At 34.1% G+C, this 25072-nt stretch overlaps 1 protein-coding gene across 4 annotated transcripts in view; it reads right to left on the reverse strand.

Annotated features, from left to right (window-relative positions):
- Mtmr2 (myotubularin related protein 2) overlaps nt 1-25072 on the reverse strand; it is an 84684-nt gene that overhangs the window by 48865 nt on the left and 10747 nt on the right. The window contains exon 1 of one of the 4 annotated variants that reach the window (XM_026402748.2): nt 23149-23213. The exons of the other annotated variants lie outside the window; for them this stretch is intronic. The gene's annotated coding sequence lies outside the window, so the exon portion shown is untranslated. Of the gene's footprint in view, nt 1-23148; nt 23214-25072 lie in introns of those variants that run through there. 4 annotated transcript variants of the gene reach the window in all.

Genomic DNA, 25072 nt, shown 5'->3' on the forward strand with positions numbered 1-25072 from the left:
GTCTATAAATGCCACTTCTCAGATTTCCTAGGCCCCCAAACTTAATTACAATCAACCCAAACATTTTGTTTATCCTTGTCATCCTGAGCTTCTTTTCAACAGGTCAGACTTTCTGGTCAATTCACTGTCTGATGTATTCATCACATTATTGTGCTTCATCCACTCACTTTCTCTGTCCCAATCTTCCTTCAACTACTGTCTTCCTAATTTTTATAGTAAAATCTAATTCCACCATTTAAAATTCTACCCTCTAGTTCTCTGCCTCAACTAACATCACCCAGGAATCCACATATCTGCAGCCTTCAACAGAGGACACTCTTCTTTTCCCATATCTAATGAAGCCCAAAATGAAACCAGCAGATTCCCAGCTCAATTCACTTTCTTTAATAATACGTTACTTTTCCATCTCCATATAAAAAAGTCTTCTTTCTCTGAGGATCATGGCTTTTCAATATACAATCTCCTGTTACTACTCACCTCCTTTTAATCACTCCTCTTCATTCATTCAGAATTTTTTCATTTGGTTCACTTTCCCAGTTATTTCATTCTACTTCAAAGCTGCCATGATCACAGGAAATTTACTGTTCATAAGGATAAACTATTAACAAGTCACCTCAAAATTCCTAAAGTCCCCATATCCCTCATCCACGTTTCCCATTACAATGCATCTGTACAGTCATACTCTGGACCTTGTCATTTCTGGGAACTAATGTGCCTCTCTTATTTTAAACTGGAGGCATATAATTTTAATCTCTGAACACAGACTTTATCCTTTTCAAATCTCACTTTCTTAACCTTCCCTTCACCTAATCTTCAAGCTATTATAGACAACTAGTCCTTCAACTTCTCCATTTTCACTGTACTTTGTGATTTACTGTTCACCATTACCCATTTGACTTTCCTTCCTATTCAACCAGGAATATAGAGTGTTAAGATTTTATACTTACTCATGGCAATCCTCAGTGTTCTTATACTCTTATCCATGGGCCACAACTGCCCTGCTAATCCCTAAATTTGTACTTATATAACCATCTGCCTTCCCACATACTAAAGTGAAGGAAATCTTCAAAATGGGACCACATAACATTCATGATTAGAAATATGAGCTAGACCTAAGACAGTGCTCCACAATACTTTCATGTCCCCATTGAGTTTTTAAACATGACCATCTTTACCCAAATCTAAGAGCTGTCATTCTTAGTTCCTCCTAATATATTATATTCAAATCTACAAGGATAACTTTTTCCCAGCATCACTTCAGTGGTTCATAGGAACCTGTATTCATTAGAATGAAGATGCTTATACCAGCCACCAACTGCCTCTGAATCAAATTTCATAATTCTAGCTTTCAGAGGATGAAGGATATCTACTAACGAGGCAACATACCTAATTCTAGCTGAAGTTTATACTTCACTCCATCTAGACAAACATTTCTCTTAACACTGATCCTGAGAAACAGTCTTATTTTCTATTTGAATATTTTTTTACTCTCCAAATGTTCTTCCTTTCTTTCCAACTGAAGGGTTTGCTACATAAAACCTTTCTTGAAAGTTCATTTTCCCATAGGAAACCAGTCCTAAGTTATTGTTAATGGTTTCTTACATAGAATCTAGTGAATCTCTATAAGGAGGTGACCCAAGATGGTGGAGTAGAGGCACCTAGCATTTACCTCTTCTCCATAAGACAGAATCAAAACAAGTGGAGAGCAGCTATTTATCAAGATTGGTGGCTGAGGGAGAATGCTAAAGTTCGAGAGTGGCCAGGCGGACTTGGAAAAAGCCAGAGACTTTGGATAATGAAACAGACACCTGCAGCAATCACCTAGCAGCACAACAGACAGCAAGGGTAGACATGAACATGGCAGAGTCCAAGTAAGAACCACTATTACAGGATTCAGCACCATGCAAAAATGTAGTCTGAAAAAACCAGAGCCTGGTTAGGATGCAAGAGCAAACTGGCTCTGGAGAAATTTTTCACACTTTCCAGTGTACACACAAGGTACTGTAATGGAGAGCCACCTTGAGAGGGTCTCATATGAGCTTGCTGCTCTTGAAGTCAAAGGACCTTGAATTTAATGTCTTCAGGACCTAGCAGCCATATTATAATACTGACTCAATGGGGAAAAAAATAACCAGAACATTCAAGAACCCTGGAAAAACATTAAAAGGCAAAAACTACGAATAATCAAATTTTTGATGAGGGAGAAGAGCTACAGGCTAACGGCAGAGAAAAATCTAATAGTAAAATAATAGGAAGTTTCTCAAATTTTAAGACATGGCCATCCAGTTATAGAATGTATTTCAAACCCCAAATAGACTTGACCAAAAGAGAACCTTCTACAACATATTATAATTAAAATTATAAATGATTTATAAAATTATAAATGTAGTTCAAGATTGCTAACACAGATTACTTACCCAGCAAAATTATCCTTTAGAATCAAAGCAGAAATAAAAACCTTCTAAGATAAGCATATAAACTAAGGGAGTTCATGACCACTAAACCAGCATTATAGTAGATACTCAAAGAAATCCTATACCCAAAAGAGTAAGAAAGATAAACATAACATATGGGAAAGAATCTCATTAGAATAGTAGATAAGCAAATGAGAATTAGAAAAGAATCAAACATTGTTCATACTGTAAACCATCAAACATCTAAAACAAACAGAAAACTCAAAACAGAACAAGCACAAGCTTTCACTAAAAACCCCAGATATAAATAGTCTTAATTCTTTACTTAGAAGATGCAGACTGAGTAGATTAATAAACAAGACCCAACAATATGCTACTGGTAAAGCATACACAGATTGAAACCAAAAGAATGAAAAATGATATTACAAGCAAATGAAATTCAAAAGCAAGCACTCATATCTGCCAAAACAGATTTTAAGTCATGACAAAACAGACTTTAAATCATATCAAAACAGACAAAAAAGGTCAATACATTTTGATAAAGGGAACACTTCAAGAAAATGACTATAAATAAATATGCACCCAACTTTACAAAACAAACACTATTGGACATTAAGGGAGAGACTAACCTAATACAAGAAGAGCAGGTGACTTAAATACCTCATTCTAATAGATTATCCAGACCCCCCAAAAAAATCAACAAAGAAACATCACAGAATCATACTATAAATCAAATGAACATAACAGATTTCTACAAAATATTCCATCTAAAAACTGCAGAATACACATTCTTTTCCTCACCATATGGAACTTTTTTCAAAATAATATATTAAGCCACAGAGCAAGTATTGATGGATTCTAAAAAATTAAAATAATTTCTGGAATATTATCAGATCATAATAGAATGAAACTAGAAATTAACTACAAGAGTTACTACAGAAATCATACAAACACATAGAGATTGAACAGTACACTTTTGAATGAACAGTGGGTCATTAAAGAAATCAAAAGCAAAATTGGCAAATTTCTAGAATCCAGTGAAAAGGGAAACACAGTATACCAAAATCTGTGAGATACAGTGAAAGCAGTACTAAAAGGGAATTCTATAAATCTCAGTGCCTACATTTAAAAAACAGAATATGTAACCAAATGATGTGTATCAAGGACTTGGGGGGGGGAACCCTAGACTGAAGATCATTAGAAGAAAAAAAAAATACTAAAGCTCAGAGGACAAACAAATAAAATAGAAACTTAAAAAAAAATACAAGTCTCATTGAAACAAGAACTCGGTTCTTTAAAAAGGTGAAACAAAATTGACAACTCTTAGCTAAACTAAACAAAAGAGTGGGCTGGGGTTGCAACTCAGTAGTAGAGCACTTGCCTAGCACACTTGAGGCAATAGGTTCCGTCTTCAGCACCATATGAAAAATAAATAAATAAATGAAATAAAGGTATTGTGTCCATCTACAACTAAAAATATTTTTTAAAAAAACTAACCAAAAGAAAGAGACAAAAGATGAAAATAAAATTATAGATGAGAACAGGGGATATTACAACAGATGTCACTAAAATTCATATGCTCATTAGGGAATATTTTGAAAACCTAAATACCAATAAGCTGGAAACTTAATAGATAAATAAAAAGCAGTGAGATTGAAGCAATAACAATTAAATCTCCAACATTAAAATAATAATGATAATAATAATAATAATAAGGAATAGCCTCTGTCCTTGACATTTCTTCCCAATAAGAGACCTTTACCACATAAGCACATTGATGACACAAATAAGAAACAGGAGAAGGAAAAAAAAAAACTTTAAGAAAATGATAGTAACTATGACTAGAGGAAACGAAGAAATATAAGTTGAACCATTTGAAACTGCTACTATTGTTGATCAAATAATCAAATATCAACTCAAGATAAATTAAAGGAAAGAGAAAAAAAATTAATCGTGGGCATTTAAAGATTCCAAGACTCAGACTGAGGCTCTGCAAATCACAAATAAACACACAAAAATCAATAAATAATAATAAATTAGTTGAGAAAGTACACAGCATATTTGGTGGATAAGCAGTTTGTTTGAAATAAATCAGTAAAAAGCTAAAAATGTAACCTGGTGAATCCTTAACTCAGGACTTAAAAACCTTGCTAGTGAAAGGATACTTCTTCATACCCATGAATCAAAACAACAATCAAAAACAAACACGACAGAGGAAGACATACAATCAATCAACAAGTACATGAAAAAATGCTCACCATCTCTAGCAGTCAGAGAAATGCAAATCAAAACCACCCTAAGATACCATCTCACTCCAGTAAGATTGGCAGCCATTATGAAGTCAAACAACAACAAGTGCTGGCGAGGATGTGGGGAAAAGGGTACACTTGTACATTGCTGGTGGGACTGCAAATTGGTGCGCCCAATTTGGAAAGCAGTATGGAGATTTCTTGGAAAGCTGGGAATGGAACCACCATTTGACCCAGCTATTCCCCTTCTCAGTCTATTCCCTAAAGACCTAAAAAGAGCATACTACAGGGACACTGCTACATCGATGTTCATAGCAGTACAATTCACAATAGCAAGTCTGTGGAACCAACCCAGATGCCCTTCAATAGGCGAATGGATAAAAAAAAAAATGTGGCATTTATACACGATGGAGTATTACTCTGCATTAAAAAATGACAAAATCATAGAATTTGCAGGGAAATGGATGGCATTAGAGCAGATTATGCTAAGTAAAGCTAGCCAATCCCTAAAAAACAAATGCCAAATGTCTTCTTTGATATAAGGAGAGTAACTAAGAACAGAGTAGGGAGGAAGAGCATGAGAAGAAGATTAACATTAAACAGGGATGAGAGGTGGGAGGGAAAAGGAGAGAGAAGGGAAACTGCATGGAAATGGAAGGAGACCCTCAGGGTTATACAAAATTACATACAAGAGGAAGTGAGGGGAAAGGGAAAAAAAAGGGGGGGAGAAATGAATTACAGTAGATGGGGTAGAGAGAGAAGATGGGAGGGGAGGGGAGGGGAGGGGGGATAGTAGAGGATAGGAAAGGCAGCAGAATACAACAGACACTAAAAAGGCATTATGTCAATAAATGGAAGGGTAACTGATGTGATACAGCAATCTGTATATGGGGTAAAAATGGGAGTTCATAACCCACTTGAATCAAAATGTGAAATATGATATATCAAGAACTATGTAATGTTTTGAACAACCAACAATAAAAATTAAAAAAAAACATGATAGCAAACGTTAATAAAGTTCTAGAGAAATCTGAATATTCACAAACTCCTGATGGAAATGTAAAAATGGTACAGTAACTTTGGAAAACATTATGGTAGGTTCGCAACAGATAAATCATCACATGATCACTATTTGACCCAACAATTCCACTCCTAAACATATTATATACACAAGAAAAATGAAACATGTCCACAAAAAAAAACACATGAACATATGTATACTAATATGCATAGCACCATTATTTGTAACAGCCAAAAAGCAAAAATAACCCGTGTCATTCTTCAGTTTAAAATCCTTCAATGGCTCCCCAATGTTCTCAGAATAAAGATCAATACTTAACCACAGCCTCACAATATATAATCAAACTAATCCCTGACTCCTTCTCCAGATACCCTCTTGTGCATCTCTCTCTCTCCCCTTGTTCTCCCCAGTCCAACTACATGTCACTTCTTTGAGATTCTTAAATAAGTTGGTCTTCTGCAGGTAGTGTGGTTCTGCCAAACACTTTCTGAACTTTAATTCTCAACTGAGAAAGTACAACTGAAACATCACCTCCTCAAGGAAACCCCAGTTGGATGTAGTGATCCCAGTAATCACTTTCACAGCACTTTGTGTTTTCTTTCTTTACATGTCCACAGTCTGTTCTCACATGTCTTGGAAATTTTCTGATTAATGCCTATACTCCCTAAGACATGAAACTTCAAGAAGGAAGGGGAATGTCAAGAAGAAAGAAGAATGTTGGATTTGCTCACCATTCCATTCCTAGAATCTAGTATGACACCTGGCATAGAGCAGACACTCAAGAAATACTTGTTGAGTAAATTAATGGTCAAAAGATTGGAGTATTCTAATCAAACTCATCAGAGATTATGATAAAAACATGCAAGATATAATGAAAAAGAAACTTGGTAAAGGTATAGAGAGAGAAGTAAAAAAAAAAAAAGAGTAGGGGAAGAATAAACCAAGTTTTTGGCCTTCTGGAGTCCTTTTGTGTATACTATTTTATATACCCAAATAGTGTCCATACTCATCAAAAGGTTCCTTAGGATACTAAGGCAAACATTTCTTTAAAGATGCTATATGTTTTAAGAGAATGACAAATAATCCTTAAACAACTGATGGGACCTGGTTATTGAGTATTGTTATTTTCACTAGGGTGGTAAAGAGAAAGTAGTTGGGAATGGAGAAATCAGGATCTTAGTCTCATCAAGCTAACAGCAACAACCTTGACTAATTACAACTAGTTTCACCTAAAACTAAAAAATAAATATTTTTTTAAAAAAATAATGTTGGCCAGGATGATTATTGCTACTTCTAATGTAGTCTAGGGCTTCTGAAATGAGTAGTCCACCTTTTGTAACATCCCCACAATACCTAGATGAATACTAAAAAATTGACTAAAAGTTTACATATACATGCATGCATACACTAAAACAGCTTCATATTTGAAAGTTTCCTTTTAAATGTTTTTTAAATTATTAATATTTTTAAATATTATATTATGTAATCAGTTTTAGACTTGAAAATCAAGTTAAGACAAACTAAATAGAATTATTCCAAAATTGTGTTTTTATGATAAAAAGTTTAAGAGAACATTTACACATAATAGAGGGAAACTAAATCAAATTCTACATTTATCCAGCTCTGTGCTATCACCATGTAAATTCAATACCTTTGTTTATCTATAAATAGAAATGGAATACTATTAAGAAACATAAGCCCCAGGCACAGTGGCACATGCCTGTAATCCCAGGAGGCCAGAGGCCGAGGCAAGAGTACCTCAAGTTCAAAGCCAGCCTCAGAATTTATCAAGACCCTAAGCAACTCAGCAAGACGCTGTCTCTAATAAAATACAAAAAGGGACTGGAGATGTGACTCACTGGTTAAGTTGAATTGAACCCTTGTGTTCAATTCCCGGTACCAAACAAACAAACAAAACATAAGCCACAGTTTCTTTAAATATTTTTATTCTTTACAATAAGTGATTTTACCAGGAATTACACCTATCTTTTAAGATATATTTCCAAAAATTCTAATTTGGCTAAGCAGTAATCCCACTTCAAATGTATATGCAATTTCAAAATATACCTCATTTTAAATTGTACCTATAATAATTCAAAGGAGAAGGAGAACTCTATAAAAATAAATACATACATACTGGTTGGCTCAATAACTCTAAATTAATAATTTAATCAGACAGACCTAGAACAGAGAACTATATATTCAATTGACTCCAAAATATCAGCTTTACCAGTGCTCAGCAGCATTGTTTATAAGCCTTAATATTCTGTGATTCAGAGTAATACTTACTCTGCCCTGTAATCTCAGTACTCTGGAGCTGCTTATTAGCTTCAGTGGCTTGACTTATTTGGAGTACTTTTCTGCCAGGGTGAAAAATGGAAATGCATGACTTAAAGTAACGGTGGTACTTGCATTTCTGACAGCATATTCATTTTCCTTCCAAACACCACATGTGATTTTCCTTTACAAATCTTTTCCAAATCTGCAGACCATATTCCATTTCTTAAGAGTTCAGCCACTTTCCACATTTCAGCAAACTGTTAAGCCTCATTGTCTCCCTTTTCTCAGTACATACTCACTCCTTAATTTCTTACAATCTAGGTTCTGCCTTTATCAAACAATGCCCGAAAAATCTCTTTCTATAATTACTAATGACTCAATTATAAACAATATTGTTCTTTCCTCAGTTCTGAATCTATAAATCTCATCTCCCTTCACTATCACGTTACTTTGGTTATCCTACCTCTCAGTTTAATTTAATCAATGCTACTATACCCCTACTACATGCAAAATACTACTCTTCTAGGAACTCCTAGAGATGAAGAGATAAATATGACAAGGTTGCTGCCTTTAGTGAGGTTTCATTCCAGTATACTTAGTACTTAAAAAATATAGTATGATAAATGATTGGGAGAAATGAAGAACTTGGGGGTTTGGGGACAAACTCATATACAGTTTAAATTTAGAGGCTCAAGAAAGGCTCTAAGAAAAAAGTAGCACTTGAGGTTAGCAAGAAGAGGTTCAAACCTTGACAATTTCACTAAGCAAATAAACAGCATGGAGGATGAAGAGGAGGAGGAGGAATTCCAGGCATGTTAAAGCAACTCTAAAAGATTAACCATTTTTGTTGTGAGTACAAGTACCAAATAGCACAAAGATAAGCATGAAAAGATAGATTTGGATCAGATTATAGAAGGTATTGAAAACCATGCTGACATTTAGTTCTGTAAGCAATGAGAAACCACTAAAGTTTCTGTGCTTTAGGAAGATTGTTTTAGCAATAGGTCAAAGAATGAATTTTAAAAGTGGAAAAACCTGTTGGAGACTATTAGGAGGCCTTAGGTCAGAGGTACTGAAATCCTAAACTAGCAACCCAAATAAAATAGGAGTGGATACAAGCATTATTAGAATCGGAATCAATAGAACTTAGAAAATGGCTTGGCATGACAATCAAGGGAGAGGAGAGTCAAAATATGATCCTAATCTGCTGACTAAGAAACCACTGTGCCAAATTAGAGAGTAAAGAAGAAAAGTGGATCATTTGAGGAGCTGATGAATTTCATCTTCAAATTTTTCAAAGGGAGGTGGAAGCAAAGAATTCCATAGGAAAATCCATTGCACCAGGTATACTAATAAGCTAAGGGATTTTGGATTTTAGATTTTACCTAATCGTGCATTTCATTCATTCAGGCAATATTCATTTACTGTTAGATAGGTGCACTGTGAAGATACATGCAACACAACAATATTAGCTGTGCTTCCAAATAATAGTCAAAGAAGAGTATACTCCTATTTAACTATGAATCTGATTACAAAGAATGCTATTCATGGTTTAAAAAAAACGCTATAGGAGCATAAAGAAAGAAAAGATTAAATATAACAGAAAAATTCAGGCATCTCTATCCTGTTACTAGAAATTGACAGTGAAACATTAGAATAAAAACTTTTGAAAGAGAACAGCCTAAATAAACAGATTATATGGGGAAGCTGTAATGGTTAATCTGAATTGTCAACTCGATTACATTAAGAGATGCCCAATATTAAGAGGCTTCTGGATATGTTAATGAGGGTGTGTTTGCAAATGCCTGCCATGTGGAAAACTGAAGTGGAGAATCTCCCTAAACACTTAGGGAGCATTTAGGGAAACACCATCCAATAGGTTGGAGTTGGATGGAATAAATATTGGAACAACAAGGAAGCAGCAGCAGATGTAAGCCTGATTCTTCTTGAATGGGTTCTTTTTTTTTTTTTTTTCCTGTACTGGGGGACTGAACTCAGGGGCACTCAACCACTAATCTACATCCCCAGCCCTATTTTGTATTTTATTTAGAGACAGGGTCTCACTGAGTTGCTTAGAGCCTTGTTTTTGCTGAGGCTGGCTTTGAACTTGTGATCCTCCTCCTCAGCCTCCCAAGCAGCTGGGATTACAGGCATGTGCCACCACGCTCTTTGAATAGGTTCTTGATTACTGCTGTGATCGCCTGAGGACATCACACTCTCACTCCTTCACTTTTCCAAAGAGGACTTCACCAGTGATTCTCCAGGGAGTTTACAGAAGCCTTTGATCTCTAACTGGGGTAGCATCATTGATCCCCCTTGCTCTGAGGCTTCAGCATCTTGGACTGCGAAGCTACTGGTTCCTACAGTTTTCCAGCCTACAGATGACCACTGTGGACTATCCAGATTCTCTTGTGTAAACCACTCTAATAAATCCCCTTTTTATAATCATACCTCCAATTGGTTCTGTTCCTCTAAAGAACCCTGACTCATATAGAAATCTACATGACTGGACTCTGTGGATCTCAATGGGAAGAAAATAAGAAAGGTTGAGGCTATGTTTTATGAAAAAAAAAAAATGGGTACCACCCTAAGAGTTCAGACAGATTATAGTCTGTAGATGATAGGAAGACAGCAAAGCTTTCTGAGAAAAAGTTCAAATAATTACTTCTATGTAAAGAGGGATATTCTGTTCAGTTTATAAAGCACCAACTATAGAAAATATTCTACAGGAAGTTAGATTATTTAACAGGTTACAAGAGGCAGCTAGATCACTTAATAAATAAATGGAATAGGCCACACTGTGACAAAGATGGGAATCAGAAGAAATATCAGGTTTCAATGATATATAGTCTATGAAAATAATGCAAAAAAATTGTCACTGAATTTGAGATCCTGCAAAATATTCCAGTTGAACTATTCATTATGCAAGTAGAAAAACAAACAGTTTTGATTTCCTGGAGTGGTTACATGGAAGTGATAGCTAAATCGAATCTATAACATTGGATTATTTAACCCCAGAATCAGAGATTTGATACTGGAGGTAGAAATGTGGGACCAAAAAAAAAAAAAGTTATGAAAGCCAAAATGTGTTTCAAAATAAGTACTTCATAGTATCTAACACGACAGAGCAGTCAAGAAAAATAGGAGAAAAGTCCACTGAATTTATTAGTTTTTAAAAAAAAATGTTAAACCAGTTACTAAGTCAAGATGGCCTCCATTGTGTTTTAAAAAAATTAACCTGATATGAATTTTAAAAAAACATGTGGCTCAAGCGGTAGCGCACTCGCCTGGCATGCGTGCAGCCCGGGTTCAAACCTCAGCACCACATACAAACAAAGATGTTGTGTCCGCCGAAAACTAAAAAATAAATATTAAAAAGTTCTCTCTCTCTCTCTCTCTCTCTCTCTCTCTCTCTCTCTCTCTCTCTCTCTCTCTCTCTCTCTCCCCTCTCTCCCTCTCTTTAAAAAAAAACAAAAACAGAGGTACTAAAGCATGGACTCCTTAACTTCTTGCCTCTCCAGTAAACTTGTCTACACCCAAATCCATTCTTCCTTCTCACGAATCTTAGTGACATGTACTTTCTCTGATTCAAGGCCAGTCCTTCATTCTGTGCTCTTCATTCTGGCCCACACAGTCTCCTCTTGGGGGGGGGGGGGTTTGGAAGGTGGGGGTGCATAATTTAAACAACAGTGAACATTTACTAAGAACTCAATAGTGATTACCTAAACCTACGTGAGACTTAATAACACTCAACTTGAACTCTAGGCTCAATTAGTTTACTGATAATGCTTTCTAGATGTCATTAACAACCTCGGGAACAAATCCAGGAGCCCTGTCTCCTCATTTCTCACTCTCCTTAAACTCTTGGCAATATTTAATATTACTTTCACTGCCTCTTGGAAATGTTTTCTCTCTAGGTTTCTGTTGTCATTAAAATGTACTTTTTATCACTTCTGTACAAATAACTATCAAATTTATATCTCATATTCACATTCATTCACATATATCCTCTGTAAGTCTAATCATTCTGCTGTCTGGCTTTACCCTCTCTCTCCAGCCTTATTTCTTACTCCAATCCTTCACCTACACCTTATAACAACATTAAGCCACAGAGTAGCCAGAATTATATCAAATAATGCCTTTTTAAATTTTTTTTAATATAAGTCCAGATATCAGTTAGCCAACTATTCTGATAGCTAATGAGCGAATTAATAGAGTATCAGAAATATAAAGGACCTCTGAGATCATTCTAGCAAAAGCCCCTTCATTTGTATATAAAGCACAGCTCAGAGAAGTGAAATGCATGGTTTTGAATATAACAAATTAGAGCCAGAAAGAGATATATGTACATAAACACATATACACACAGATAGGTAGATAGAAATATGCAGATAAAATCTGACATAGATTCAGGTCTCCTTTTGACCAACTTACATTGCTTCTGATATAGTGTACAGAACTAAAAGGAGAAATATCTTAAGATGCTTTTTCTCTCCCTTGGGAGGTACAGCATGTATGCCCCCCCCCAAAAAAAAAATCTTTATTTCTATCACAAAAATTCTGTCTGTATTTATTCTGTCTTCCTAAAAACTGTATTTACTTCATCTTTTATGCCTATTAAATCCTTTTTCCCTGCCTATGGACACAGTTTCCCAATAGCCCTCTCAAATGAAGAAATCAGCCCCTTTATATTCCCTCCTATACCTCTCTCCCCAGTCTGGGCCTGGAAACTGGAATTCGTTCCTCATTGCCACTTTCAGATTATTCTTCTCCAAAACTTTTTTAAAAAGATCCCAAGTATTAAATTTCATGTCATCAGGATATACCATGCACATACTACCGCTCCTTTTTCAAGTCACCTACCAATCTCTAAGTCACTATCCTTCATTCTTTGAAGATTTAGCTTCAGAATCACCTGGTTCTTTACAATACTACAAAGTTCTATAATTTTTTAAAAGCCAGCTCCCTATTATTACTCCAGACCTGTAATACTCACAAAACGAAATGAGTCTAGAGAAAATTTGCCAACCATATGACCCAACCTCACCTTAAATTCATGACCACTTACCTCAACCAGGCCCATTTAAGCCCCTCCTATACTATTTCCTCTTGTGTACACAAGAAAAACCTGCCCAGTTTTTCTCTTCTCTGGTTCCTGCATCATAAAATACTCCCTTGCTATCCAATCATTCCAACCAACATTGAAACACGCTATTATTTCCCTCAATCCCTTCAGATACTTGATTTCTCTGAGCTTCTTTGAGTAAAACTTGTTAAAAGAGATGCCTATACTCACCACTTCTAATTCTTCACATCTCATTCTCTCTTAAACCCACTTCAGTCAGGCCTTTGCCTCCATCACACCAACACAAATGCCCTTGTTGAGGGCATCAATAGCCTCTACTTTACTAAACCCACTGAGCAGCATTAACTTAGATAATTTGAAATACTTTCCTCCATTTGTGTTCCAGAACATTACACCCTTACAACTTTTCTCCTAGCTGGTAGCCACTATTCTCACATCTCCTTAATGGTTCCTTCTTATCTCCTTAACCTCAAAACACTGTAATGTCCCTTAACTCTCAGTCCTTGATCATGTAATCTTCTGTATAACCTCTCTCCCCTTAATAATCTCATCCAGACTCACAGCTTATAGCTCATTTTCAAACTTCCCCCTTGAATTCCAGATTCCAATAACCTACTTATTTAAATACTTCCAATGGCATCTAATATACTCAAAAGCTTTGATTTTCTCATTCAAAACTCTTCTTCTAAATATACCTTTTTCTTTCACCTCCTTCAGCATCTTTGTTCACATACTGTCTTCTTATTGAAACTTTTCTAGACATTTATTTAAGAAGACAAACTACCACAAACCCACCCACCCATTTTCTATCCCCTACCTTAATTTTCCCCAGAGAACTAGTTCTCACTTGACATTCTTTTTGATTTACTTACTTCCTTGTTTTTTCTTTCCCACATTTCCTTCTACCTCATCTCCCTTAAAATGTAATCTCTTTGAGGGTTCCAAGCTTTGTTTTATTCACTTCTGTATCCTAAGTATCTAGAACATTCAATAAGAATATCGCCCCCAAGGGAAAAAAAAAAAAAAAAAGGTTCTTTGAAGGCAAGGAGACAAATTCTTAATTTTTTAAAGTAAAAAGTACATAAAATTATATGTATTATATCTATGCTACCATATTTTCATACATGGAGAGGACAGTTGAGTAGAGGGCATCTAAAACTACTCCATAGAGTAATAAAAAGGATTGAGAAACACTGTCTAGCTGTAGACTAATACCTGCAACACAGAAGGGGCTCAAAAGTTTAATTTTATTGAACTGTATTAAATCAAGTAATTAATACTTACTGAGTGCTTACCATATGCTAGGAACTATTCACATACTTATAAAGATGAAATAAATAAATGCAAAGAGTTTAGCACATCATCTGACAAACAGTAACAAAGTTATGTAAACTATTATTTTTACCTAATGAAGGCTTGAATAGGACACCTCTTTGCCATCAAAGAATCCTGGTTTAGCAGAATGAAGCTAGACATGAATTGAAAAATCAAAATGAATAAAACTCTAACAACATTATCTTTAAAGGAGTTAGCCCTAGTCATTGTCTCTGCCAGAGGAAAATTAAGACAATTTACTCAACTGAAAATAATCTCTGGAAAAGAAAATTTCACATTTCCCATTTAGTAAACAGTTATTAATTATTAATTCAGCACAGGAAATTTTAATTAATTTATTATTAATTATTAATTCAATTATTAATTAAGCATAGGAAATTTTAGCAAATGCCAACACAAACTATTTTTTCCATTCCAATAAGGACCACTTATGAAAAACTGGGTGTCATAAATCATGGAAAGTCATTTAGCCTCTCAGAACCTCAGTTTCATACCCAAAGTAGGAATGAAAACACCTGTTCTACTTATTTCACTATGTACTTATATGTTCTTATAAAGACCAAGTAGAAATGAACTGAAAACTCCATTTAAACAATCCTGTTTTTATATACATTATGTATGTGGAGATATATATGTGTGTGTATATACATATAAAATAAGTAGTGTACGTGTGTGTATACATATATGTATACACACACATATATATAAACACATACACACACACAAACACAAACACACACAACTATTGAAAAAGAATTGGAAAATGAGCAGACAGCAACCTGCAACTGACAATGGTGTCAAATATGAAAAATGAAGTTACTGTTAAAATGTTTAAGACTTTAAATTTAAAGAAAAAATACTTATGTATGGGGCTGAGAAACAAAAACCATCTTCTCAGGAAGACTTCTAGGTTAATACTATTTCTCTTGAATATATGCTGCTATAAGGACATACATCTTTAATTCACAGCTATCTCTCTAACTGGTTTCTGAAGTTTTTTGAGCCAGTTTGTTTCCTGGTTAAGTTTTAAAATGCATAAACTCAATAAATGCACAACTCAAGAAAACTTCTAAATAAAAATCAGAATTCTTTTAGAAATAGGTTAAACAAGATATATATTTCACTATGGCAATAAAATGGTAGGCCAGAGGTATCCTAATTAAAAGAAAGAGTTAACTGACTTATAATATTAAATAAATTTTTGAGAAGTCAAAACTATCATAACAAAGACTACAAGATTTGAGCAAAAGTTAACAAACGTCAAAAAAGAATCACTGTCACTTTTGACAAAAGCCTAATTAGACAAAATTTGAGAACACATTTAAGCTCATGGCCCAAATATACTTTTTTTTCATCTCAGAAGGATTTCACAAAGATTTCAAGTAGTCAACATTTTAAAAGTGTCAATGCTCCTCTTCAAATTTTAATCAATCCTTCGCAGTACCTGTTGTAATCACTGCCTTTCTGTCCCTCCAAAAACCAGATTTTTTCAATGTCTGTTTAATTGAAAAAGAAAGCTATGCTTCCAATGAGCAATCATTCTGCATTTCCTATTTTCCATTTAATTAATAAGCTACATAAAATTCCATTTCTTGTGTACTACAACACCTTGTCATCAAAAATGAGGCTCCAAAATGGGTTAGGAAGTGTTTGAAAAATAAAGGTCTTGTCAATTATGACGTTCACAAGCCATAAGGAAGACTAGGTGGGTAGGGGTACTACTTACTACAAGGTAGTCATGAAATCCAAAATTCTAAGATTTCGAGCATAGGCACAAAATTCTAGAATCACAGATGAAGAGTTCTAAAACTGGATAGTTCTAATATTGGAAATTTCTGCTAAAATAGATTTTACCATTTTTAGTATCTCTTCACTTCTTAACAGGCAAATACCTTCGTTCTTCCCTCATACAAGCACTTATACATACAAACTATTGTCCCATCTGAAAATGTGACTCGAAGACTTATCCTTCAACATCATTTTTTAATTATACTACATAAACTTTCCCCATCCAAAGGCCCTCTCACACAGTTGTAGCATCATAAAAATTTGTTTCTCATTCCCAATAACTGTGGATATTTCTGTCTAAACCATTAACCAGCGCTGTTAAGAAATAACACTGGAGAAGAGAGAGCCTACACAATGGGAGCAAGTTTTTACCATACATACATCAGATACAGTACTAATCTCCAGAATATATAAAGAACTCAAAAAACTTAACACCAGAAAAACAAATAAGCCCATAAATAAATGGGCTAAGGAAATGAGCAAACACTTCACAGAAGAAGATATACAATCGATCAACAAACTTATGATAAAATATTCAACATTTCTAGCAATTAGAGAAATGCAAATTAAAATTACTCTTAATATTTCATGTCACTTCAGTCAGAATGGCAAATATCAAAAAATCAAGCAACAATAAGTGCTGGCAAGGGTGTGGGGGAAAAGGTACACCAATTAAATGCTGGTGGGATTGCAAAATGGTACAACCACTTTGGAAAGCAGTATGGAGATACCTTAGAAAACTTGGAATGGAACCATCATGTTAAGCAGCTATCTTACTCCTAGGTCTATACCCAAAGGACTTAAAAGCAGCACACTACAACCATGCACTCACCTCAATATTTACAGCTCAATTAAGAATGGCTAAACTATGGAAACAGCCTAGATGTCCTTCAATAGATGAATGGATAAAGAAACTATGGTGTATATACACTACGGAATACTACTCAACCTTAAAGAAGAATGAAATTATGTCAGGTGAATGGATGGAAGTGGAGAATATCATGTTAAGCAATGTAAGCCAATCCCAAAAACCCAAGGGTCAAATATTTTCTAGGATAAGTGAATGCTGATCCATAATGGGTGGGGGGCAAGGGAAGAATAGAAGAACTCTGGATTGAGTGGAGGAGAGAGAAAGGAGGGGATGGGGGGTCAATGTTAGAATGAAACTTACATTATTATCCCTATGTATGGGTATTATTGCATGGATGGTGTGACTCTACTTTGTGTACAACCAGAGAAATGAAAAGTTGTGCTCCATTTGTGTAAAAAAAATAAATTAATAATAAGTAAAAAAAATTAAATTAAAATTATTTTCAAAGAATCAGAAGAGAACTTCAAGAACATAAAACATTTGTTCAAAAGTTGATGAAGCAATTTAACTGTAATTTATAATATTACAATAAAACACACAAAATATTATGGACACCTGGGGAAAAAAAAGAAATAACACTAGATATGCTTGTTCTGTCTTGCCATGTTATGACACAGCAAAAAGACCCTTTTGGGGGGGGGGGGCCAGATGCCAAGAATATGTTTTTGGACTTCCTAAGCTCCAGAACTACAGACAGGGAGCCCAGAATGGGCAGCCTGGCATCTAGTATATTTTCTTCTGAAGACATTTTCTGGTCATAAATGTTGCCACTGCTGCAGAGGCCAAGAGGCTGAGCAAGACTAGAGGTACTTGAAAGGACCTGAGGGACAATGATTCTCACACAAAGTTGGCCAAGGAAAAAAGGACCCTTCAAAGACCCTAGGATCTCAGAGGAACAATACTCAAAGTGACATCTTGGAAGCAGCGAAGCAGCCCTCACCAAACATCAAACATGCCAGTGCCTTGATTTTGGATTTCCAGCTTCCAGAACTGTAATACAGAAATAAATTTATGTTCGTTATAAATTAAAAAAAGAAATAACTATTTTTTTATAAATAATTATAATCATAATTCCTTTTTGTTCCTATAAATCCTTTATTGAAGAATTTTAAAAACTGACAGGGCTCAAATATCTAAGCCATAAGTAAATTAAAACTCCCAGGCCCTGGATGGCCTGCAAATAACTACCAAGATTAAAAATAATGAAGAGTTATGTATAATTTTTAATAGAAACAAACATAACATCAAAAGGTAGGCAAAAAACATAATTTCTACCCCCAAAAGCATTAACATCTTATTCATATAAGTCAAGTATGTTACATCAAAAAATATTTATAAACAAAACATACTTTTAGAAATTAATGAGACAGTTACAGAGAGAAATTTATTTTCCAAGAACAACAAAACTGATCAGAATATAACCAACATTCTGGAATACTATTAATTAGTATTCATACTTATTGATAGATTTCCTTTTCCCAAGAGATTCAAAATACCTCTAAAACTAAAACTATAATTATATTCTAATGTACTAATTCTGATTATTAACCCTTCAGAGCAGTTAAAGATTACATGAACATACAATTCATATTCATAAATGTATTTATTCAAATTCAATGAGCCATGATTCTTATAAATGGAAGTCATTCTAAAATCTCCTCTCTCTGACCCACTCATTCTATCCAAAATTATATTATTCTCAACTCCTAAGCAAAAAGAACTGTCAATATTATTTAAATACTAAATGCTGGTTCCAGAAAATAACCAAATGAAGATATACATACACATATACTTATGAAATAACAGAACTTGGGTTTGGAGTAAAAGAGGCAAAATATAATAGAGCACTAGTCATTCTTTGTTTTAAAATAACCATGCCACTTTCTCAGCCAGAGTGACAGCTTTCTTTCCACTACAAGAACAAAACAGAAATCCCATCATCTGACTCTTAGTCATTGCCACATATTAACTGGTCTACTGTTATACCAGAATGTCATTTTCCTTTGCTATAATAAAAGCAATATACCACACTTTCGGTCTCAAAAGTTCTCCTATTTCAAAGTGTGGCATTTAAGTGAACAGAGTTATACAAACTAATCATTGGTAGGAAAGATAGGAACTATCCTCTATATGCTTTTCAAAATAGTATCAATAAATAAAGCACTCTCCCCTTTTGTTTCATTGGGGAGTTTTTTTTTCTTACTTATATATTGCTGATAAGGATAAAAATTTACAAATTAAGGAAATTACATCTAGGGCTAGGGATGCAGTTCAGTGGTAGACCACTTGCCTAGCATGCATAATGCTCTGCGTTCAATCCTAATATTGAAAAACAACAACAACAAATATATCTAAACAAATGAATTTTGGTATCTATGAGTATATTGGCTTACAAGCATCCTGTTAAGATGCTTAAGACGCTTGCTGCAAAGCGGAGAAATCTGTCACCAACTAACAAGGATTTACAAATCATCTCCAAATATCCCCATACCTCAAAACACTACTCAGTTTCCTTAGAAAGATGGAAACTGAGATCCTTTGCCTCCAAACACAGGCAAAGTGTTTAGTGGTTAAAAACATGAACTTTAGAGTCACACAGATTTAATTTCACCATTTAGCAAAAAATAAATAAGTAAAACAAGTTACTTAAATCTAAGTTCTTTCTTTATAAAAATAATGATACCTTATAAGACTGTAACAATGATCAGAAAGCATAATATATAGAAAGTACTTAGTGTTAAATACTGAAATGGTAGAAACTGTCTTAACAAATAGTATTGTGGAAAACACATTGAGTAATCTCATCAGAAGGAAAAATAGAATGGAATCAGAAATAGGGGTCTCCTTTTATATTTATTTATTTATTAGTTTTCAGCGGACACAACATCTTTGTTTGTATGTGGTGCTGAGGATCGAACCTGGACCTCACGCATGCTAGGCGAGCGGGCTACCACTTGAGCCACATCCCCAGCCCAAGGGGTCTCCTTTTAAAAAGAAACCCATTAATTACATTTAAATGAAGCAAAGCACTTGATCCTAAAAGTTCTTTTCATTTATATCTAGACTGTAGACCCACCTACAGTCTAGATGGGTCCTAAAATGGGTCCTAAAAGTTCTTTTTGTTAGTTCTGAACTGTAAAATGTCTTCATGAGCACTGAGAAAATTGAATATGCAAACTTTTAAAGTCAAAATAAAACTTTTAGTAAACTGATAAATTTAGCATAACACAAAACACAAATTATTAGGGGGATTCTTTACAATACACTCACCCACACATGTAAATAAGTATCTGATGTAACTTTAAACATACAAGCAGAAGAATAACTCAAGTTTCAATCACAAAACCAAGTCCACTACCAATAATTTTCAACGAAATCAATAGCAAAGAATTAACCATCTCTGGTTCCATTGGTTTGCTTGACTATTAATGGAATTACCACTATTTCATTGTCAATCACACCATCACCTCTAGATACCTAAAAATAATGAGCAGAAAATAAATCCAAGCACTAAAATATGCAATAAATATATTTACATTCCTTTTACTTCTCCTAATCAAATATTTCAAAATTAAATAAACACATTTCTTATGAAAATCAGAAGTATTTCTAAAAATTAGAGATGCAAATAAACATACCAGCATTAATCACTCTCAATTCAAAACCACCTAGAAAGCAGAAAACAAGTCACCTATCTTTCCATATATCCTAGTAAAAAACACCTCCAAATGACTTAGGAAAGGTTGCGTTTTTCCTATTTCCTCTGACTCAGTCGTTACTTTAAGATTTATATCACTTGCCTTATTTAAACCGTTTCACTCTTGCTGCCAATTTTTCTTCAGTATCCCATGGAAAGAAAAGATACGTTTTTAAAAATATCCTCTTTAAGTAATGTCCTGAGCACTTACACACCATGTTTTCCCAAAAACATTACAGAATGCCTTCTATATTCTGATTGTGAACAAGCTTTTCTAGGAATGCAAATTTTGCTCTCAATACTTACACAATGGACTACAGTGTCATAAGCACTGTTCATGCTCTATTAGTCATTCTATTGAAAATTTTATTTTTCAAAATAACAACAAAAGGCCTACAGTGTGTTTCTGCATTTGGGACACACACAAAAAGCAAACAAACTCAGAACATTTGCAGTATCTCCAAAATTTAAAAAAAAAAATTACAAACCTATCCAAACTAATGCAGTTCTTAATTATTACAAAAATGCTATGCCAGACCCAGGGTTATTTAACTGAACCAATCTATAGGATAGAAGAGATAGCATGACTTATCTTTTCATCACTACATCTGATTGATAAAAATGAGACTACATTTTGTATTCTTCAGAGAAACAAAGAGGATCTGAGCTCTGGTATAGTCTTTGAACAATCCATGGGATTAAGGTCCATGTGACCCAGCATACAGTTAATTCTGAATCACTTTATTTCCAGGTCTGTCCATTTTACTTCCCAAACTAAAAAAATCAATGCATAATATTTGATAAGGCCACCAGCAACCAGTTTGCACAACAGTTTGCAAGCATATCTTTTTTTCTCTTAATGTTTTTTCAGAGATCCTACCTGAAAACTTAAGTAAAACTGGTAAAAGCCGAATTCTAGTCAAAATGAGTGTGTCAATGAGGAAGTGTAGGTTAGGACTGGGGAGCCGGAAGGATCCTGAGATCTAACAAAACTCCAACAGTTCAATGCAGCAGCTTAAAAAAGCTTCTCAAAATTTGTTCAAAAATCACTGATCCAAATTCTAAGACAGCTTAAATCAAACTCTATATGAATTTCACAAGTAGCCTAGTAGGTCTTTATATATAATCAATTAACTGGGGAAAATGTCACAATAAGCTGAAAATTAGACTATTAGATATTAGAACTCTAAACAAACTCTGAAACAAAGACTTTCATCCGAACTAAAGTACAAGGGCAAAACTACTAAAAAAGAGTAATCTATTCAAAAAACATTTATTCAACAAACATTTCTACCTGGGCAATTACAGAGAACACATGGGAATTTGTGTATTAATAAATTACCCCACCATGCAAATCTGATTTCATTATTAAAATCAGTTACATATCCATTGTTTTGGCTATCTCGATAGACACTGTTTTCCTAAGACAAGCAAAAGTGATTATTACCAATAATATGTCACTCTCCTTTCAATGTGAAGAGATATCACTTTCCTGTATAAACTTCAAAATGACACGTGAAGTTAAGACAGATATTTTTACATTGAATCAGCATCCTCATATCAGAGAAAACATTCAGCATTTGGTTTTGGAGAACTGGATGGTGTTGGGGTGGGGAGCATGAAAGGATTAGATGAACTCTAGATAGGGCAAAGGGGTGGGAGGGCAAGGGAGGGGGCATTGGGGGTAGAAAAGATGGTGGAATGAGATAGACATCATTACCCTAAGTACATGTATAAAGACACAAATGGTGTGACTATACTTTGTGTACAACCAAAGATATGAAAAATTGTGTTCTATATGTGTAATATGAATTGTAATGCATTCTGCTGTCATATATAACAAATTAGAATAAATAATAAATTTTAAAAGATAGGTGTTTTACTTTCAGTCACATTCAGTATAAAAAGAAGAGCATTCAACATCCCTTTCTCTTGCTATCCCAGAAAACTAAATTAAAAATTAAAGTACTGACTTCATTCAGTTATTCCTATCTTCCAAGGGCATCTGTCCATAACTTTAAATACAATACTCTATTTACTAGATTAGGGGGCCGTTAGAAATCAAACCATATAAAGACATTTTTTCCTGCTTGCTTTGTTCTCTATTTATATAATAAGGATAAGGAAAAAATGTAATTAGTAACATTTTACATTATCATAGCCCTTTACAAATGTCTGTGTGCTCTCACACACATTATCTTCTATATACATTACCAACTCTGGAGCTAGATTGCCAAGTACTGAATTCTGCTTCTATCACTTTGACCTCGAGAAAGTTATTTAACCATTCTAGGCCTTGGTTTACTCATTTATAAAGTTGGAATAAGGGTCATTTTTATACCCAGAAAAACTGCTATAAGGATTAAATTCATATAAGTGAAATATTTAAAATGATGCCTAAACTTACTGTATTATTTAAAATTATTGTCATCATCAATCATCATATTTGGGTTCCACAAAAATCCTGTAAAGGTAGGACAGCAGATTATCACTTTGCCCTTTTCCTGTAAGAAAATCAAGGATCAGAGATGTCAAGTCACTCATCTAGAGTCATCCTTAAAAAGCAGAATCAGAATTTTAAAACTAAGGACAAACAAAAGATAGTACTTTTCATTACATTGAGCTATAACACATCACACAATTTTTCCTGTTGATATAATTCTATATGCTTCTAAAGATCATAATCACTCTCTTTTAGATATTTAAACACTCAAATAATTTTAGGTACCACATGCTGGTAGCCACATGAGAAGGAGTCTTTTATCCAAGATAGTGGCATTTCTTTTAAACATTTTAAGAAAAGTTGAGTCTGACTTCAAAAGCAAAGTATGCATTGACAACTTTCCAAGATTCCAAATTTCTTTTAAACAGTAAAATGTAAACCCCCATGAAATTTTACCACTTCTGTGTTTTTTACACTGGGAGTAGAAGCAACATGGCATTTAGAGTCAAAAATAAACTTCCAGTTCCACCTTTTATAACCAGAGATACTTCTTGGGCTTCAGCTACTTATCTGTCAAATTAAGACCTATCTCACTGGATTATTATGAGAAATAAAATTGTGTCTGTAAAACATCTTTGGAACTAAAAACTACACCAAAATATATTAACTTTACTATTAGCTATTTTGAATACCCTGAGAACTATATTGAATACTCACTTATTCATTCAGTAACCATTTTCTCCCACAGAAAATGACTGATAGAAGTCTTCCAATATAATATTATCTTGAGTATTTTGTGTGATTATTTAAGATGACAATGTGGATTAATCACTGCTACTCTTTCACAAAGAAAGAGAAATTTAGGTATCCTGCACAGTACCTATTCTAATATCATGTGATAAAAGAAGAATCCATAAAATCTGAGCCAGGTGCAGTGGCACACACATGTAATCCCAGTGGCTCAGGAGGCCAGGAAGAAGGATTTCGAGTTCAAATCCTGCCTTGGCAACTTAGCAAGGCACTTAGACACTCAGCAAGACCCTGTCTCTAAATAAAATATTTAAAAAGGGCTGAGGATGTGGTTCAGTGATTAAACATCTCTGTGTTCGATCCCTGGTACCAAAAATGAAAATAAAATCTGAGCATGCATTTTTCTTTCTGATTTTAAATTTTAAGTAAGTAATACTAAACATTCAATTAAGTCCCAAGGAAACACTGTGGACATACAGTAATAATTAGTAACCCATTACACAGTAAGAAAATCAAGGATCACAGATGTCAAGTCATTCATCCAGAGTCAAAACATTTTACACATATCATTATAAAAATAAAATAAATATCATTCTGTTTTGTTCACAAGAGTATTTTAACGTGTATAAACCTTCAACTCTTGGGAAAGTCCCTTAACATTTGTACCCCATACAAAAGAAAGAAAAAAGAAAGGGACTAATAAAGTCCCTTTTTAGAGCTATTATAGTTAAAATTATACTTTCATTATAAAAAGATTTAAAGAAAATAATATCTAAAATGGTAAGATATAATAAGCTTATCAAAAATGAATAAGTGTTAAAAATAACATTTTTAGGGTTGAAGGTATAGCTCAATGATAGACCAATTGCCTAGCAAGTGCAAGGTCCTAGGTTGGATCTCTAGTACTACAAAACAAATAAATAAAATAATATTTTAAAAAATAATTTAATTAAATCATGTCCCAAAATATTCAGAAAAATTGGGTAACAGCAGTTTATAGTTAAACTTTTTTTTTTACCTGAAAACTAATTTTATTAATAACTTATATTATTTTTAATAGCAAATTATTTGTAACACTCAGACAAAATAACCCTCTGCCATCCCACCAGGGTCTCTATGATAAGCCACACACTTTCTG

The sequence above is a fragment of the Urocitellus parryii genome, chromosome 4 (assembly GCF_045843805.1).
Source record: "Urocitellus parryii isolate mUroPar1 chromosome 4, mUroPar1.hap1, whole genome shotgun sequence".
Classification (NCBI taxonomy): domain Eukaryota; kingdom Metazoa; phylum Chordata; class Mammalia; order Rodentia; family Sciuridae; genus Urocitellus; species Urocitellus parryii.